General features: G+C 41.3%; 1 long non-coding RNA gene across 1 annotated transcript in view; it reads right to left on the bottom strand.

The window, feature by feature from the left end:
* Window positions 1–20,505, bottom strand: part of LOC147012892 (uncharacterized) — a 187,975-nt gene that overhangs the window by 25,496 nt on the left and 141,974 nt on the right. Inside the window, exon 3 of the long non-coding RNA XR_015050958.1 lies at window positions 14,223–14,340. This is a non-coding gene — a long non-coding RNA (uncharacterized LOC147012892). The remainder of the gene's footprint in view (window positions 1–14,222; window positions 14,341–20,505) is intronic.

Below are 20,505 nucleotides of genomic sequence, written 5' to 3'. Positions count from 1 at the left end.
GCAAAGACCTTGCCCGGCACTGAGAGCAGCGTCACCCCTCGGTAGTTGTTGCAGTCTTGGCGATCACCCTTTCCTTTCCAGAGAGGGACAACAAGGCCTCTCTTCCAATCAGTTGGGATGATGCCTGTGTTCCAGGCGTAGCACAAAACTGCATGCAACGACATGAGTGCAGCATTTCCACCAGCCTTGAGAAGTTCAGCATGGATGCCACAGATCCTTGGAGCTTTGCCCCGTTTCAACCGGTTCACCGCAGCCTGTGTTTCCACAAGCGAAGGTGGACCACAGTTGATTCGAAGGTCAGCAACAGGGATTGTAACACCCTTGACGTCCAACTCGACAGCTGGGGGATCAGCCCGGTACAACCGCTCAAAGTAACCGGCCCAGCGGGCCTTCACTTCAGACTCCTCTGTCAAGAGCCTACCACTCTCTGTTTTAACTGCAGTGCTCCGAGCGATGGGCTTGGATGAACGCAATGCGCGAATTCCCCTGTAAGCGGGACGAGAATCTCCTGTCCACAGGTGATGCTCTACCCCCTCACAGATTCCTCGCACATAGGCCTCCTTGTCCACCCTCAGTGCACGTACAGTTTTACGCCTCAGCTCCCTGAACAGCTCAGCTCTGCCATTCAGCCTGGCCCTGCGACTCTGGTCAATGGTATCCAGTGTCCCTTGAGAGATAAAATTCTTCTTTGCCCTGCAGTGAGTTCCAAGACATCCACCGGCAACATCAAGGACCGTGGTCTTGAAGGCACTCCACAACTCTTCAGGACCCCCCAAAGCACCCAGACCCCCCAAGTGTCCACTTAGCCTGTTCGCAAACTCCTCAGCTACTCTCTCATCCCTGAGCTTGCCAACATCCAGCCTCGGTTGGGATGGTACCATTCTCCAGGATTTAAGGTGCAGCTTTAGAGTTGCTACAACAAGCCTGTGGTCAGTATTGAGGAACTGAGCACTCCGGTAGACCCTGCAGTTCTGGATCATCCTCCAGCGACCGTCAATGAGGATATGCTCAATCTCCCGTGCCGCACCGCTAGCGTTGGAATACCAAGTCCAGCGATGAGCTTGTGGGCGCTGAAACCATGAACCAAAAACACCCTAAGTCCATGACCTCTTGCAAAGTCAACAAACTTTGTGCTATTCTGGTTCATAGTTCCTGACCCATGGGAACCAACACACATCTCATAACCATCCCTATCAGTTCCAGTGGATGCATTGAAATCCCCCAAGACTAGAAGTGTATCTCGTCTGGGGCACTGATCAAGCACAGACTCGAGCGTGGCGTAGAATGCATCCTTCACGGTGAGATCACTCGCCTCAGTCGGAGCATAAACAGAGACCAGGGAAATGACACAGAAGGAGTGACGAATCCTTAATCTCATAATACGCTCGTTGACCGGTGTTACCTCAATTATCATTGGGGTCAGCTTATTGGACACAGCTACAGCAACTCCTTGGGTATGGTAACCATCAGAGCGACCAGACCAATAGTAGGTGTAACCACCCACCATTATCTCACCGCAATCCGGTCTCCGAACCTCAGAGAGAGCTGCAATCCCGATGTCCAAAGGCTTGAGCTCAGATGATAACAGAGACAGGTGATCATGCTCTCTTAGGGATAGGACATTCCAGGCACCCACCCGAAGGGACCGCCTCAGGTTAACCCAAGGAGACCGCCGTCTGGTGGACGACACCTCAGCACCACTCCGACACACTCTCCCACAATCTGACCCAGGGATGTTACCCCGTGGTTTCCCTCCTATCATCAAAGATTGGGGGTCCCAAAGGCTTTGCCCCAATCCCGTCATCCGGTGTGCTTCCCTGTTAAGGGAAGCTGCACAGGAGGTACTCCCACGGAGTGGGTTTTCAGATTTTTTTGCGTTTTTGTGTTTTGCGGAATGAAGGGTTTTACGGTGCCCGGAGTGCAAATCCTGCCACCAACCTCCTAATAAGAAGTAACCCAACTGCAGGAGGACGTCCGCAGACACAGTTGGGCACTAGATCTGGATGGCTGTTGGCTCACAAGGAGCTCCTTCGCCCTTTGACAGGTTTTGTTTTTCATCCTGCTGGGTGTCCATATCCAAACACCTTCCTCACCAGAAAACCTGGTGGGGGAGACGGTTTAGTCGCCGACAACCCGACCATGGAACAGGTTAGTACAGGTTTACATGGTACCTGTAGCAGGTCACAGATCTATCCTGACCTGACACATGAAGGGGGATAGACACCTGACACATGAAGGGGGATAGACAAATACCCAAATACACACGATGTTTTATATGGGTATCTAAAATATAAAGCGCATTCTAACCACTCACTGACTGACTCGCAGACTCACTCACTCACTCACTCACTCACTCACTCACTGATATTAAAGTTCGGTACCTTCCGGGTGACATTTTCAGCTGAAATTTCACATGCCGACGAACATCGAAGCTGATGCACCGGGGAAAATCACAGAACCGTTTGTATCTCAAAATGAAAATATAAATAAACAAGAAATAAAACAATCAGAGATTGCAGACCCTCGCCAGGACTTGTTTTGTGCGGTGCTTTTGTTGCTTTGTGTGGTGTATTTTGTGTGGTGTATTTTGTGTGGTGTTTGTGTACTGGTGTGTTACGCAATTAATCAGACATAACTACACTGCCACTTTATAACTGCTGGCAGTGATGACCGGGTACCAAGACGTCCTACGTTGATGCAACCCCGCTTTAATCGGACACCTGACCCTGAACCATGACGTTTTTTTTATTTTTATTATTCAATTGAATTCAGAATGGGATTAAAATAAATTCAAATGAAATGAAATGGAAGACCAAATTGGTACAGTCCTGCACTGGAGTAATCAGAAGGAACCCAAACAAGCAAAAAGCAAAGATGAAGTCATAAAAAGGAACCTGGATAGGATTCGCATTTCAGCTGCTACTTCTCTACACTCAAACCAATCCAGGAAGAGCCAAGTGAGCCTTTTTCAAAAAACAAAACAAAAAAAAGAACCCAGATCAAAAAACTAGAGAATTCTGGCTGCCACATCTTGTGTCAGATGAAGATGAAATTTAAAACATATATTCCCCATCACCACTAGATCATAATTTTGAAGTTTGACGTCAATTGATTATGCAGTACCAGAGAAAACATTATTTAATATTTTTCTTAAATCCAATATGGCTGCCAAAACCAAGTGACCTATCAATTATTCCTTATATACTTTAACAAACTTATACACCCATGCCTTGAGGAACGTTTGTGTGAAGTTTCCCCTCGATCTGTCTCGCCGTTCAGGAGAAGAGGATTTTTGATAGGTTTTCAGGTAAATCCAATATGGCTGCCAAACCATGAGAACTATGATGTCACATGTGTGAACCTTTTGTTCCTCAGGAATAGGCAGTCATACGTATAAAGCTTCGCCTCGATCTATTCAGCCATTTCAGAGAAGAATATTTTTGAAGTTTAAAAAAAACAAACAATATGGCTGCCGAATCATGTGACTGATTACATCATAAACATTTTTTGTGGACCTGATCCCGAGATAACCCTCAAAAATTTTCTTCCTGATCGGATGTAGCGTTTTACATATGAAAACCACAAGGGGAAAACGAGAGATGTCCGGATAAGTCAATTTTGAAGAAACTGAAAAACAAAGTTTCAAGACTTTGGTGGACTGTTTAATAACTGTCATATAGATTTCTTTTCCAGTAAAAGGAAGAGTGATCATTGGCCGATCAAATTAAGCATGTCGCATTTGCCAAGCTTCTGTGTTATTTAATTTAAGAGCAAACAACGAATCAATGTTACAAACTGACATCACTGGTTATTCCCTTGTTTAATAATTGCCATGCAATTTTAACCCAGGATGTGTAGCAAATTCATGCTTGTTGGTTATTCGCATACATTACATGACTTTGGTGATCACAGATTATTTTTTTCAACATTAAACGGTCATTGTTTTTTTGTTTGATTGATGTTCAACGCCATACTCAAGGGTATTTCACTTATATAATGACGGATTCTCCATTTCTTACTCCGTACTACTTAATATGATGGAAAACCGGGAGGAAACCAAGGATAAACCACCCCTGCGATAGCCGAAGTCACCTCATGTGACTCCCTCATATACCTAAGCAGGTTGATTGGGCGGTGGGTACATCGAATGAGGATGGGTACTCAGACGCGCTAACCATTAAGCCACGGCGTGGGTCCCATAAAAGTCACAATAAAGGTTTGACCAGGCTTGAACCACGATATGCACCAACTACAGAGCCCATGATATAACCAAAGAGGCCATTGTAGTGCTCAGAGTTTATGCTGTGAAAGTTTTACAACCTTTCATTTTTTAGTTTCTCAACTCTGAATATTATGGTGGAACAGTTAACATGAATGAAAGGGAGATAACCAGGAGTAAAGTACTGACAACACTGGGTTTCGACTTGTTCAGCTTTGACAACACTTGTTTTTTCATTGCACAGCTAAACTTTATACCATATAAATTATGTGACACCCCTGGTTATTTGTTAAAGTAATATTGTGAGAGGAAACCTTATGTTGCCAACTATTGGCAGGTGCAATAACCCTGAAATTTATAAAAAGTGACATCTCTGGTTTTCCCCTTGTGGTCTTCATATGCAACTAGAATGGGCACTCAGTAGAGCGCATACCTTCGCCAACGCTACATTTTGCCCCCCCCCCCAGAAACCGTTGATTGTGAGGGTATTTAATCCCATACCACATCTGCCATCTCATATGTGTTATGATGGCTTAAAAACATTAAATTTCCTGCTGTTTGACACCGATTCACGTACATTGTACGATTTCTGTATGAACTCCCTGACCTTTTTGGGTGTTGGTGTCAAGTCAATCTGATGACAACTGGTCACATTATAAGAAATCAAATATTACACATCACAGTATAGGGAATTGAATTCTAAACATTTTGAATCTACTTCATGCAAATTGTATAACAATTGACCGCGTTATGATAATAAAGGTCGTTGACCCCCCTGACCTTTGACCCAAATCGCAAACAAAGGTAATGATGTCATTGTGTCATATCGAATATCACAAGATTAGGCATTGAATTCACAACCTTTTGGCATTGGTTGCATGCAAATTGGATAAAAATCGACCGCACTATGGCAAAATGACGATTTTGACCTTTTCATGACCTCGACCTTGACCTTTGTACTCTTAATTTTGTAATTAGTATTAGAGTGTGGGGAACAGAACAGTCAACATTTTGGTGTTGGTTTCATGCAAATCGGATAAGAATTGACCGTGTTATGACTAAAACCACACATTTTGCAATGTCGTGACTCCCCCTGACCTTTGACTCCCAACCGCTAATAAGGGTTATTATGTCATTGTGTCATGTCACATATCACAAGATGGGGCATTGAATTCTGAACATTTTGGCATTAGTTGCATGCAAATTGGATACAAATTGACCGGGCTATGGTAAAAAGACGATTTTGACCTTTTCATGACCTTGACCTTTACCTTTGACCCGATCGCTCCCAAAATCTAATCAAATGGTCCTCGGATAATAAGCAATCATCTCACCAAATTTGCTGCGATTCAGTTCAATACTTTTGGAGTTATGCGAATAACAAACAAACAAACACACATATTCACAAATAAATAAATAAATACAGAGCAATAAAAACATAACCTTCGCAACAAAGTTTGCGAAGGTAATTATGACGTCACAACGAAGGCATCTATGATCTATGACATCATGAACAAGAAAAAGAGCAATCAGAGATTGCAGACTCTTGCCACGACTTCTTTTGAGTGGTGTATTTTTATAGGTTTTAGGGTAAACCCAATATGGCTACCAAACCATGTGACCAATGGTTTGATGTGACACACATCATATGTGTGAACCTTTTGTTCCTCATAAACAGGTGGTCAAATGTGTAAAGTTTTTCTCGATCTGTTCAGCCACTTCAGAGAAAAAGATTTTTGAAGATTATTTTTTAAAAACAATATGGCTGCCAAATCACATGACTGATGATGTCGTCAAAAATTTTTTTTCTGTGGACCATTTTATCCCAAGATGACCCTCAAAAATTTTCATACTGATCAGATGTAGTGTTCTACATATGCAATTATGACGTCCTATGATGTCATAAATATATCGCACTCATTCCCCATGGTGAGTGCTTGCTATGTGCCAAGTTTCAATTTTTTTCCTTGGTGTCGTTTTCAGATACAGAGGTCAAATGTTTTTTTCCATTTTTTCAATATGTCTGCCACACTATCATACACATTATGGCACCATAATTATCATTAAAACATTGTACTTGAGGAGTCACACCTATGGTGAAATTTTTATCTCAATCCGACAAGCGGTTGTGGAGAAAAACATGAAAGTTCTGTGTGCACAAGCAAAAAGACAAACAAACAAACAGAGGAATGAAAAATCACTCATCGAGTGATAACTTGGCAAAACAGCACAAAGTAGAATGGTACTCAGTGGAGTGCATACCTCTGCCAGGTGGAACAGTTTACGTTTTGTATCCCACTGATGGGCTGGATCCGAACCAAATTCCAATCCGCATGTTCTTGTCACCGACTCAACTCATCCACCTTGTTTTGTCAAAACTCATCCACAACTTTTTGAGATATAGTGATATATTTAGTTTTTGGCCCTATCAATTTTAGAAATTAGGTCTGTGTTGACCTTTTGACCTTAAAATTAATTGGCAGTTGAATTTAGCGACCTCACATGAAAATGCTCTTCAAATTCCAAGTTAACCAGATGAATATTGAGGATTTTAGAAAATTTGGGTCAAATTGGCCTTTTGGCCTATTTCGAACTTTTGGCCTAAGTTTACCTCAAAATTAATAGGTTGTTGAATTTGGTGACCTGATTTGCAAATGCTCTTCAAATTTCAAGTCAATCGGTTGAAAATTGAGGATTTTTGAAATTCGGCCTATGTTGACCTTTTGGTGGATGTGGACCACAAAATTAATTAGTGGTTGAGTTCAGCGACCTCATATGCAAATGTTCTTCAAATTTCAAGTCAATCGGATGAAAATTCGGATTTTAGAAAATTTGGCCCAAATTGGCCTTTTGGCCTAAGTTGATCTCAAAATTAATAGATGGTTGAATTCAGCCACCTGATATATAAATGATATTCAAATTTCAAGTCAAACAGATGAAAATTGACAATTATAGAAACAATTTTAAAAATTTGGCTTATTTTGGGTTGACCTTATAGCCTATGTTGACCTTTTAACCGTAGATAACCTGAAAAGTAATAGTTAGTTGAATTCATTGACCTCAGGTCAGGTCAGGTATGGGAGCATGTGCCAGAACAGTGCGTTGCTGCGTCCACTTTCCGCCGGTACTCCAGGGGCCTCCGTCTGGCCATCCCCCAGGCAGATGCCAGGCCCATCCCCATCTCCTTGAGATGATGGTCAACCTGCTGCAACCATGAGGCACGTGGTCGGCCCACTGGCCTCCTCCACTCATGAGACTCCCTCGCTGAGAGAATCTGGTGAGCAGGATCAGCGTCAGGAAAACGAGCCACATGTCCATACAGCCGCAGCTGACGCTCACGGACTATGCAGGTAACAAATCTCATCCGAGTCTCTCTCAGCAACCGCTCGTTGGACACAAAATCCGACCAACGATAGCCAAGGATTCTTCGAAGAGACCTGGTACCAAAGGAATTAAGTCTCCGTCTCAGATCCTTGGTCAAAGTCCAAGTCTCGCACCCATAGAGCAAGACTGGAAGTACCAAGGACCTGAAGACTCGGACTTTCGTCCTCCCGCACAGGTACCGGCAGCGCCACACCCCATGATCCAGTGAATCCATGACTCCCCAGGCCCGACCCAGACGTCTATTGACCTCCGGCTCACAACCTGCGGAGACATGAATATCACTGCCAAGGTAAGTGAATCTATCCACGACCTCAACATCCTCACCACAAACAGACACAGACAGGACAGCAGCATCCAAGATGTCACCGAAAGCCTGGATCTTAGTTTTGACCCAAGAAATCCGTAATCCCAACGGCTCCGACTCTTCATTCAGCACCTCGAGGGCCCCCAAGAGGATGTCTAAAGTCTCCGCAAAGATGACTGCATCATCTGCAAAATCAAGGTCCGAGATCTTGACATTGCCAAACGATGCACCGCAACTTGATCTCTCCGACATCCTCCCAAAAATCCAGTCCATGCAAGTGCTGAAAAGTGTGGGGGCAAGTACACATCCCTGACGAACTCCAGTAACAACTGGGAATAAGTCAGAGATGGTACCACCACACTTCACAGCACTCTCAGTACCAGAGTAGAGTTCAGACATCAGATCGATCAGTTTCGGTGGCACCCCACGAAGACCAAGAATCCTCCAGAGGACATCCCGATCCACTGAATCGAACGCTTTACAGAGATCAACATAGGCTGTCAGCAGCCCCTGCCGAAACTCTCGTCTGCGTTCGGTGAGGACACGAAGTGCAAGGATACGGTCAATCGTTGACCTCTTTGGTGTAAAGCCTGACTGCTCTGGACGCTGGTGCTCAAGCAGATGGTGGCGAACCCTATCAAGAATTATCCGAGCAAAGACCTTGCCCGGCACTGAGAGCAGCGTCACCCCTCGGTAGTTGTTGCAGTCTTGGCGATCACCCTTCCCTTTCCAGAGAGGGACAACAAGGCCCCTCTTCCAGTCAGTTGGGATGATGCCTGTGTTCCAGGCAGAGCACAAAACTGCATGCAACGACACGAGTGCAGCATTTCCACCAGCCTTGAGAAGTTCAGCATGGATGCCACAGATCCCTGGAGCTTTGCCCCGTTTCAACTGGTTCACCGCAGCCCATGTTTCCACAAGCGAAGGTGGACCACAGTTGATTCGAGGGTCATGGATTCGAGGGTTAATCGGCCATGGAAACCTATTTCATGAAGCTCTCGACGAACAGTGTTTGTGCTGACGTTGCTTCCAGAGGCAGTTTAGAACTTGGTAGTGAGTGTTACAACCAACAACAGACGATTTTTCCGGGCTATGCATTTCAGCACTCGGCAGTCCCATTCTGTGAGCTTGTGTGGCGTACCACTTCGCAGCTGAGCTGTTGCTGCTCCTTGATGTTTCCACTTCACAATAACAGCACTTACAGTTGACCGGGGCAGCTCCAGCAAGGCAGAAATATGACGAACTGACTTGTTGGGAAGGTGGCATCTTACAACAGTGCCACGTTGAAAGTCACTGAGCTCTTCAGTACAACCTATTCTACTGCCAATGTTTGTTTATGGATATTGCATGGCAGTGTGCTTGATTTTATACACCTGTCAGCAATGGATGTGGCTGAAATAGCTGAATGCACTCATTAAGGCCCTGTCACACCTTGACGTTTTAGCCAGCATATGCCGACGTATGAAAAATTTGTCTAAAGCGCTGGCATAAGTCGTGGTATGCCGAGCTCATCGACAAATTTTAAGCATGCTCAAAATTTTCCGACGTATGCCAGCGTATGACTCACACATTCCGCATACGCTGGCCATAAGTTGTAGGCACGTTATGCGATCGTTGACACACATCAGTTACTCATAAGTCGAAACACGTCGAGGTAATGTTTAGCATACCCGAAACTTATTTTTAACCTATGAGTAACGTGCTTTGAACCTATGTGTAACGTATCTCCAATGCATACTGACGTATGTAGACGTATTCGACGTCTTCCGGACAACAACAGAACTTACTGAATGTGTTTCTAACTTACAGCAAGCTACCTTATAATGGCGTATCGGCAGCGTTTTGGGGAATTGGTATATAAAAATGGGGTTCACAGGAGGAACCCGTCAGTGTTCCAGACTCCATGGTTTTTTTTTTCTTCGGCACGACGGTGATGTTGACACTTCGATTTCTAGTGCGGTTATGATTTAACTCGTCGAGCGGCAGCCTATTACTAGGCTACGCCACGTGATCGTCGGCGATACGCTGCCACATGCTATGCATAAGTTAGACTATCATTGGGCATAGGTTGTGAACGCCGACAACACGCTAAGCATTCGTTGGTATAAGTTATCTATAAGTTATCGAAACGTTCTGTGTACGTTACTAATACGTTATGCATCCATCCAACTCCTTATGAATACGCCCAAAACTGAAAAAAAACATCAATAGTTCAGTGTACGCCAGCGTTTTACATACATTTTGATACGTTGCCATCCGCTGGTTAAAACATCAAGGTGTGACAGGGCCCTGAGAAGGGGGTGTCTGCATCCTTTTGGCCACGTAATGCATTTAGAAACGATGACATCATTCCAGAGTGATTAGTCCGATGAAATCAGTACAGGGATGCCAACTGCTGCCTGGTTTTACTCACAGTACACTGTACTGCCTCTACTTTTTCAAATATAGTTTGTCACAACTGAAAAAAAACAACGGGATTAAGGTATGAAACATTGGGGGTGGGGGTGGTGTCTTCATTCAGCATGACATCATATTTTAGGGGGTGTTCCATTGAAGCATTAGAGAGAGTTACAGGGCTGTTGCTGTTGCTGTTGTTGTAGTAGTAGTTGTATTAAATCCGGCTGTAGCGACAATGCGTTATCAGAACACGGGTTGTATAAGGGTCAACTGTACAGCATTCAGTGACAGTGCAAATATTGCGGAGCGCTCGCCAAGTGGCTTAAGCACTCATAGAAGCACTTCAACGAAACGGTTGATAAGGAACGACTGGCTTGGCAAGCAATTAGCGGTGTCAGATTTGGCCAAAATATGCGTTATGTAATTTTTAAATGGCCCCAAAAGCACGAGAACCTGAGGATAAGTAGCGTTGTTTTTGTTTTTTCCAGCCTCCAAAACAAGAGCACCTGCAAATAACATTGAATGTAAACAAGTTAATATCAACATTTACAAGTTGAATGCAGGGAGTCGTACAAAGAAAAAGGAAAAGGAAACCGATAATTATCAAGGTGTGAATGCAAACTAGCCACTAAGGACTGGGCCACCCAAAAAAGGAAAACAAAGAAGATAATGGCAATTATTTCACCACTAAATGTAGACTAGCTACTGTAAAAGCTTCTGCACCTATCCACTCCTTGGGGGTACAGGATTCAGTGCCCAACCACTAAATTTGGGATCTGGATCTGCCCCCGAGCTCAATTTCTTATTTTGATATTTCCATGTTGATGGTGTATGTATTATCTTAAAGATTTCAGAAGTTCATTCAAAATTACATAAATGTACATTGTATTCCTATTTGTTATCGGCATCAATGTATATCCATGCATGTATGTACATTACTGTTGCCCTGGCGTTTGTACAGTTATGTTCAATCAGTGTTAATTAACCTATTGTACATCACTCACTCACTATATGTACATATACATTGTGAGGATAGTCCCATACAGTATGGTAATAAGCATCTTTGTGTCTAGTACATACAGACACGAGAATTTAATTTTTTTTTTTAAGTGATTCTTCATCACTGAGAGATGGGGCCAAAACGATATACATTTAGCTTGATATCTCAAAACGTTGTGGACAGATTATAACAAAACGAGGTAGATGAGTTGGTTCGGTGACAAGAAAAAGCCAATTCGATTTTAGAGGTTTGAATCCAGATCTGGGCTCTCAGTGGGATTCAAAACGTGAACCGATCAGCCTGGCGGAGGTATGCGCAACACCAAGTGCCGTTCTAGTTACTACAAGTATTACAGAGAAGTGTCACATCAAAATACCAATAATCTCCACATTTACCACGTTCTAACTCTATGATTTACTTCTTTACCAGTTACTATTGCTGAGTCTTTCTTTGATGTTGTCCCGACTGCTGTGAACACCAGGTATTTCGTGACCTCGGGTTCATACATGTACGGTATGACGGTACCTTCTACTTCATTATTTTGACTATCATAATCTGAGGATTCTTGATCAGAAAATTATTTGACAAATTCACTTTCTGGCAATCTGAAGCGAGTTGTGTGGCCATTACTCTTTGCGTGCTGAGACAATCGTACTGACGCAATGATACAGATGACGCAATGACCTGGCGGTTTTCTGTAATTTTAAGGGGCGGTATCAGTCAAGTTGGGTTTTTATCGTAAACACATCAAAAATGTATTGGGATCAAAAAACACATTCAGTTTTTTGTTTTTGACTTAAAAATCAATATGATCACATGAACTTTTAAAGGCTGTAAAAAAAAAAAACTTTTTCGGAAGTTTACCACCATTGATGCACTGTCTTTTACACCACCTTATTTAACATTTTACATTAGTTCTTCATACCTGTTGTTTTTGTCCTTTATGACTTCCTTAAAAACAGTAAGTTTCCTTTTTGGAATGGTTTTCAATTTTGTTTGACTGCCAGACACACACGGAATGAAACAATTACCTTACTCCTCTGCACATGTGCAAGATATATATATATATATATATATATATATATATATATATATATATATATATATATATATATATATATATATATATATATATATATATATATATATATCTCTGCAAGAGATCCCATACAATTTGCAAATTCAGAGCCAAAGTACTGATAAACTGCAGGTTTGTGTTCCGATTCTTGTTCTACAGTATTCAAAATATAACATTCAATTGAAATTAAGTTGTTCCTTAATCATAGACTGACGTCTGTAGACAGACAGACAGATAAATTGACCCATTTGCCTCACCCCACTTTTCGCTTCGTGCGTGCACCTCGCAGGGTAATAATAGTTCGCTCCAATCAGTCTATGGAGTCATCTATATCAGGCTATATTCAATGGCACAATAAAGTCAGATGTGGGGTATTATAACTTCCATAATGAGTTACAATAATCCCAGAAAACACAAAGATATTGTATTTATCAAAATAGAAGTACAGCAGTATATTTAGTTTGTAAGGAAAATAAAAAAATTCCTTACTTTTGTACATTTTCTCATGTATTGAAAAAATGATAAATTTCCGTGCGACTGTCGGTGTGTTTTTATAATTTAAACACAACTCATTGGCAGGAACAGAAATATCAAACTGATGCAAATTATGCCAGACTGCATTCTCTATAATGAATTTTCTCAATGAGTAGGTTATTATGATGACAAAAGGAATGTCTCAAAGTTGGAAATTAAGCATTTGATCTGTACACAAACATGTACCTTTCTGCTTAATGGGTGCGATTTCTGGCACATATGGAAGCTCAACATCAAGATAAACTTGCATGAGAAATAACTAGATTGCAAGCTGCAGATGCAGTGAATGACCTGCATGGCAAAGCTACTGAGGCCTGCGATTGCTGACACAGATTCCGAAGGGGTCTGTGAGAACGAGAGCAGACAAAGCAGGGCCTGCACAAGCCTAGAGATCTTGAGCCCCTCCTACAGAGACATTCATAGCTCTGCCACAACTGTTCTCGACCCCCAGACCCCCATCCAACACCCCCTCCCCATCAACAACTCCATCTATACTCCCACACCTCCCGCTCCGCCTGCCTTGCCCTATTCTCTACAACTCCCCATCACCACCACTCCCACTTTTCATATGCTGTCCACCTGCCGACATCACGAGCAGTCCACTCTCCACCGGTGCGAGGGCTTTCAGGCCCCCTCTCTGGTCCTGATGAAAAACTTCCCCCACGTAGGCCCCGACACAAAATTCTGGGAATTCCCATCCGGCAGAATAAAAGAGACGGCAAGCAGCTGAGGGGAGTCGAACGGAGAGGGGGCGGGAGGGGCTGTGAGCTTCGCCTTAGAAATGCCCTTTTCACCGAAACCTTCGCATGAAAGGCGTCAAAACATCAGTGTGCCTAGCAGCAAGTACAATATGAAGGCTTTGATGGGCCGCGTTCCATTTGCTCTTTCAAAGCACACCGGCTCTCAAAGATTGAAGCCAGGCAGTGAGAGGATCTCTTCAAAGTGTTGAAATAATCCCATACAAGGAAATAAACAAATGATCGAGGAAAATTCCATATTTCATCCAGAAACATGTATTATTTGTGAGCAGAGCATAGGCAGGATGCCGCGCATTGCGTTAAAGATGAAAAGAGGACAACTACTCAACTATGGACAAAGATGCTCGGCCTCAAGCAAAGAAAAGCAAACTTGAGGCATTTAGTCCAAGGCTTCAAGTGCTAAGAGTAAAGATTCGACTAAAAAAAGGTTTTCAATGCAGAGAGAAGAAGACAACATGCTCAAAAATGGGTCCGACCACCAAGGCATAACAAGTTCTGAAACCAGGCAATGGGCTTAGATCTATGCGCAAGCAATCACGTGCTGGTACCTTGCTCAAGACGCCCCTCTTTGGAAATAGTCAAACGGTCATGAGCTGGACAAGTTTTGAACCGCAACTGCCAGAAAGTGCTTAATCAATCGTAGACACATCAATTCGTCCACTCCATCTGAAAATAAAAAAGGAACAAAACCTCATGGCTGAATCGCAATGGTCACATGATTGTAATATGCTGCATCGTGATGGTCACATGTTTGTCGTAGCTACCGGGTAATGGTCACAGGATTGTAATATGCTGCATGGGGATGGTCACATGATTGTAATATGCTACATGGTTATGTTCACATGATTGTAATATGCTACATGGTTATGTTCACATGATTGTAATAGCTACATGGTGATGGTCACATGATTAAAATAGCTACATGGTAATGGTCACATGATTGTAATATGCTGCATGGTAATGGTGACATGATTGTAATAGCTACATGGTAATGGTGACATGATTGTAATAGCTACATGGTGATGGTCACATGATTGTACTACGCTGCATGGTGATGGTCACATGATTGTAAGATGCTGCATGGTAATGGTCACATGATTGTAATATGCTGCATGGTTCTGTTCACATGATTGTAATATGCTACATGGTAATGGTCACATGATTGTAATATGCAACATGGTTATGGTCACATGATTGTAATAGCTACATGGTAATGGTGACATGATTGTAATATGCAACATGGTTATGGTCACATGATTGTAATTGCTACATGGTAATGGTGAAATGATTGTAATATGCTGCATGGTGATGGTCACATGATTGTAATATGCTACATGGTAATGGTCAGATGATTGTAATATGCTACATGGTTATGGTCACATGATTGTAATATGCTGCATGGTGATGGTCACATGATTGTAATATGCTGCATGGTGATGGTCACATGATTTTAATATGCTACATGGTTATGGTCAGATGATTGTAATATGCAACATGGTTATGGTCACATGATTGTAATATGCTGCATGGTGATGGTCACATGATTGTAATATGCTGCATGGTGATGGTCACATGATTGTAATATGCTGCATGGTAATGGTCACATGATTGTAATATGCTACATGGTAATGGTCATATGATTGTAATAGCTGCATGGTGATGGTCACATGATTGTAATAGCTACATGGTAATGATGACATGATTGAAATATGCTGCATGGTGATGGTCACATGATTGTAATATGCTACATGGTGATGGTCACATGATTGTAATAGCTACATGGTTATGGTCACATGATTGTAATTGCTACATGGTAATGGTGACATGATTGTAATATGCTACATGGTTATGGTCAGATGATTGTAATATGCAACATGGTTATGGTCACATGATTGTAATATGCTGCATGGTAATGGTCACATGATTGTAATAGCTGCATGGTAATGGTCACATGATTGTAATATGCTGCATGGTAATGGTCACATGATTGTAATATGCTACATGGTGATGGTCACATGATTGTAATAGCTACATGGTGATGGTCACATGATTGTACTATGCTGCATGGTGATGGTCACATGATTGTAATATGCTACATGGTGATGGTCACATGATTGTAATAGCTACATGGTGATGGTCACATGATTGTAATAGCTACATGGTAATGGTGACATGATTGTAATAGCTACATGGTGATGGTCACATGATTGTACTATGCTGCATGGTGATGGTCACATGATTGTAATAGCTACATGGTGACGGTCACATGATTGTAATATGCTGCATGGTAATGGTCACATGATTGTAATATACTGCATGGTAATGGTCACATGATTGTAATATGCCACATGGTTATGGTCACATGATTGTAATAGCTACATGGTGATGGTCACATGATTGTACTATGCTGCATGGTGATGGTCACATGATTGTAATATGCTACATGGTGATGGTCACATGATTGTAATATGCTGCATGGTAATGGTCACATGATTGTAATATACTGCATGGTAATGGTCACATGATTGTAATATGCCACATGGTTATGGTCACATGATTGTAATAGCTACATGGTGATGGTCACATGATTGTAATATGCTACATGGTGATGGTCACATGATTGTAATAGCTACATGGTAATGGTGACATGATTGTAATAGCTACATGGTGATGGTCACATGATTGTACTATGCTGCATGGTGATGGTCACATGATTGTAATAGCTACATGGTGACGGTCACATGATTGTACTATGCTGCATGGTGATGGTCACATGATTGTAATATGCTGCAGGTGATGGTCACATGATTGTAATATGCTGCATGGTAATGGTCACATGATTGTAATATACTGCATGGTAATGGTCACATGATTGTAATATGCCACATGGTTATGGTCACATGATTGTAATAGCTACATGGTTATGGTCACATGATTGTAATAGCTACATGGTAATGGTGACATGATTGTAATATGCTGCATGGTAATGGTCACATGATTGTAATATGCTGCATGGTTCTGTTCACATGATTGTAATATGCTACATGGTAATGGTCACATGATTGTAATATGCAACATGGTTATGGTCACATGATTGTAATAGCTACATGGTGATGGTCACATGATTGTAATAGCTACATGGTAATGGTGACATGATTGTAATAGCTACATGGTGATGGTCACATGATTGTGCTATGCTGCATGGTAATGGTCACATGATTGTAATATGCTACATGGTGATGGTCATACGATTGTAATAGCTGCATGGTGATGGTCACATGATTGTAATATGCTGCATGGTGATGGTCACATGATTGTAATATGCTGCATGGCGATGGTCACATGATTGTAATATGCTTCATGGTGATGGTGACATGATTGTAATATGTTGCATGGTGATGGTCACATGATTGTAATATGCTGCATGGTGATGGTCACATGATTGTAATATGCTGCATGGTAATGGTCACATGATTGTAATAGCTGCATGGTAATGGTGACATGATTGTAATATGCTGCATGGTGATGGTCACATGATTGTAATATGCTTCATGGTGATGGTGACATGATTGTAATATGTTGCATGGTGATGGTCACATGATTGTAATATGCTGCATGGTGATGGTCACATGATTGTAATATGCTACATGGTTATGGTCATATGATTGTAATAGCTGCATGGTAATGGTGACATGATTGTAATAGCTACATGGTAATGGTGACATGATTGTAATAGCTGCATGGTAATGGTGACATGATTGTAATAGCTACATGGTAATGGTGACATGATTGTAATATGCTCCATGGTAATGGTCATGTGATTGTAATAGCTGCATGGTAATGGTGACATGATTGTAATATGCTGCATGGTGATGGTGACATGATTGTTATAGCTGCATGGTAATGGTGACATGATTGTAATAGCTGCATGGTAATGGTGACATGATTGTAATAGCTGCATGGTAATGGTGACATGATTGTTATAGCTACATGGTAATGGTGACATGATTGTAATATGCTACATGGTAATGGTCACATGATTGTAATAGCTACATGGTAATGGTGACATTATTGTAATAGCTACATGGTAATGGTGACATGATTGTAATATGCTACATGGTAATGGTCACATGATTGTAATATGCTGCATGGTGATGGTCACATGATTGTAATATGCTGCATGGTGATGGTCACATGATTGTAATATGCTACATGGTGATGGTCACATGATTGTAATATGCTGCATGGTGATGGTCACATGATTGTAATATGCTACATGGTGATGGTCACATGATTGTAATAGCTGCATGGTAATGGTCACATGATTGTAATATGCTACATGGTGATGGTCACATGATTGTAATAGCTACATGGTTATGGTGACATGATTGTAATATGCTACATGGTGATGGTCACATGATTGTAATAGCTGCATGGTAATGGTCACATGATTGTAATATGCTACATGGTGATGGTCACATGATTGTAATAGCTACATGGTTATGGTGACATGATTGTAATAGCTACATGGTTATGGTCACATGATTGTAATAGCTACATGGTAATGGTGACATGATTGTAATAGCTACATGGTAATGGTGACATGATTGTAATAGCTACATGGTTATGTTCACATGATTGTAATATGCTACATGGTAATGGTGACATGATTGTAATATGCTACATGGTAATGGTCACATGATTGTAATAGCTACATGGTAATGGTAACATTATTGTAATAGCTACATGGTAATGGTGACATGATTGTAATATGCTACATGGTGATGGTGACATGATTGTAATATGCTGCATGGTGATGGTCACATGATTGTAATATGCTACATGGTGATGGTCACATGATTGTAATATGCTGCATGGTGATGGTCACATGATTGTAATATGGTGTAATAATATGTAATCATAATCAATCACCGACAGGTTACAATTCCAAACTGATCATCATGAAACTTTACCAAGTTGTAGAGGAAGTCTCAACTGAGAAGCCCATTGATTTTGAGGTCAAAGGTCAAAGGTCATCTTCAGGTCAAAATTCTAAAATCATTTTTCATCCCATCGACTTGAAATTTGAGCAAGATTTGCATATTGTGTCACTGAATTGGTAAACCAACTATTTTTGAGGTCAAAAGGTCAAAGGTCAACTCATGGTCAAACTTCTAAAATCATCAATATTTATCTGAAAAAGTCAATTTACATCCTATTAATTTAAAGTTGAAAAGGATTTGCATATCCATCACTGAATTGGGAAAGAAACTTTTTTTGAGGGCAAATGGTCAAAGGTGAACTCAAGATCAAACTTCTAAAATCATCAAATTTCATCTGAAGAAGTCAATTATCATTTGAGTAACCTGAAAATGAAGCAGCAATTGCATCATAGTGCATCGCTGAATTTGGAAATCAACAATTTTTAGGGAAAAAGGTCAAAGGTCAACTCAAGGTCAAACTCCTAAAATCATCAATTTCGATCTGAAAAATCATAAATTTTCATCTGATTGACCTGAGCTTTGATTAAAACTGTCAATTTAAATCTTAATGAAATGGACAATTTGATGTACTCATGTCAAACTCTGGAGAGGGGAGTGGATTTTGCAAGTATCGTGCTCTGCACGACATCTTTTTCTTCTTTGTTTGTTTGTGAACAAAATATCTCAAAAGGTTGTGGATGGATTTGAACTAAATTTTGTGGAGAGCTTGGGTATGTGACAAGGACAAATAGATTTTGGTGAAGATTCGAATGTGGATCTGGATTTGAGAATTTTAAGTGATTCTTCACCATTGAGCGATTGGGCTAAAAACGACATATAGCAGGATTTCTCAAAAAGTTGTGGATGGATTCGGACAAAATTTGAAGGGCAGGTCGGGTATGTAACAATGAAGAATTGATTCGACTTTGTTGAAGATCCAAATCCGGATCTAAGAATTTTAAAAGTGATTCTTCACCATTGAGTGACAGCGCTAAAATGATATATTAGCATGATATTTCAAAAGTTATCGATTGATTTGGATGAAACTTGGTGGGTGAGTTGGTTTGGTGATAAGAACAAACCAGTTAAATTTTAGTTCAGGTCCAAATCCAGATCCAGCCTCTCAGTGGGATAGAAGACATAAACTAATCAGCCTGGCCAAGGTATGCTATCTACCGAGTGCCCTTCTATTTCTTTTTCGTTTTTTTCTCTTCTCTTCATGAAAATGGTAGATTGAATGAGGGCCAATCCTTTCATTTTCTCGAGATTTCACTGCTTAACATTCACTATGGTCTCGATTGTTGAACGATTGAGGTACAAATATCTACGATAGCCTCAGGTATTGGTAATCCAACTGCTTTTATTTTAATGGGACTTCGAAAGTATGGGTGTTCGTATGTCGGGAGTTTGCAAGTCGGGGGCTTCCTGTACTTGCATTTTTGTTCATGCCATTAAAGTCCATTTCTTTAAGAAACCATTTCCTGACTTCTTCCGGCTTTTTTGATGGCGACATAAGACTGCTGAGGCGTCTGGCCAGGCCGGATTTGTTATCCAAATTCAATCTCAGACGCGGTCAAATGACATTGGTTTCGCTCGACCAACTGATGAAGTTGTGCTGCGTAACCACCGGCAGTGTTCCCCTTTTACCTCACTTAACTCACTGGCACGGGAAACCGACCTTGGGCGTGACGAAATACATATATATGTGTGTGTGTGTATATATATATATATATATATATATATATATATATATATATATATATATATATATATATATATATATATATATATATATATATACATATATATATATATAACCTCATGGATATCTTTTGGAAGGTTTGCGCTT

The sequence above is a fragment of the Eptatretus burgeri genome, chromosome 14, assembly GCF_056783735.1.
Source record: "Eptatretus burgeri isolate ZD-2024b chromosome 14, Ebu_testis_v1, whole genome shotgun sequence".
Lineage (NCBI taxonomy): Eukaryota > Metazoa > Chordata > Myxini > Myxiniformes > Myxinidae > Eptatretus > Eptatretus burgeri.
This window is presented reverse-complemented; position numbering and strand designations above follow the sequence as displayed.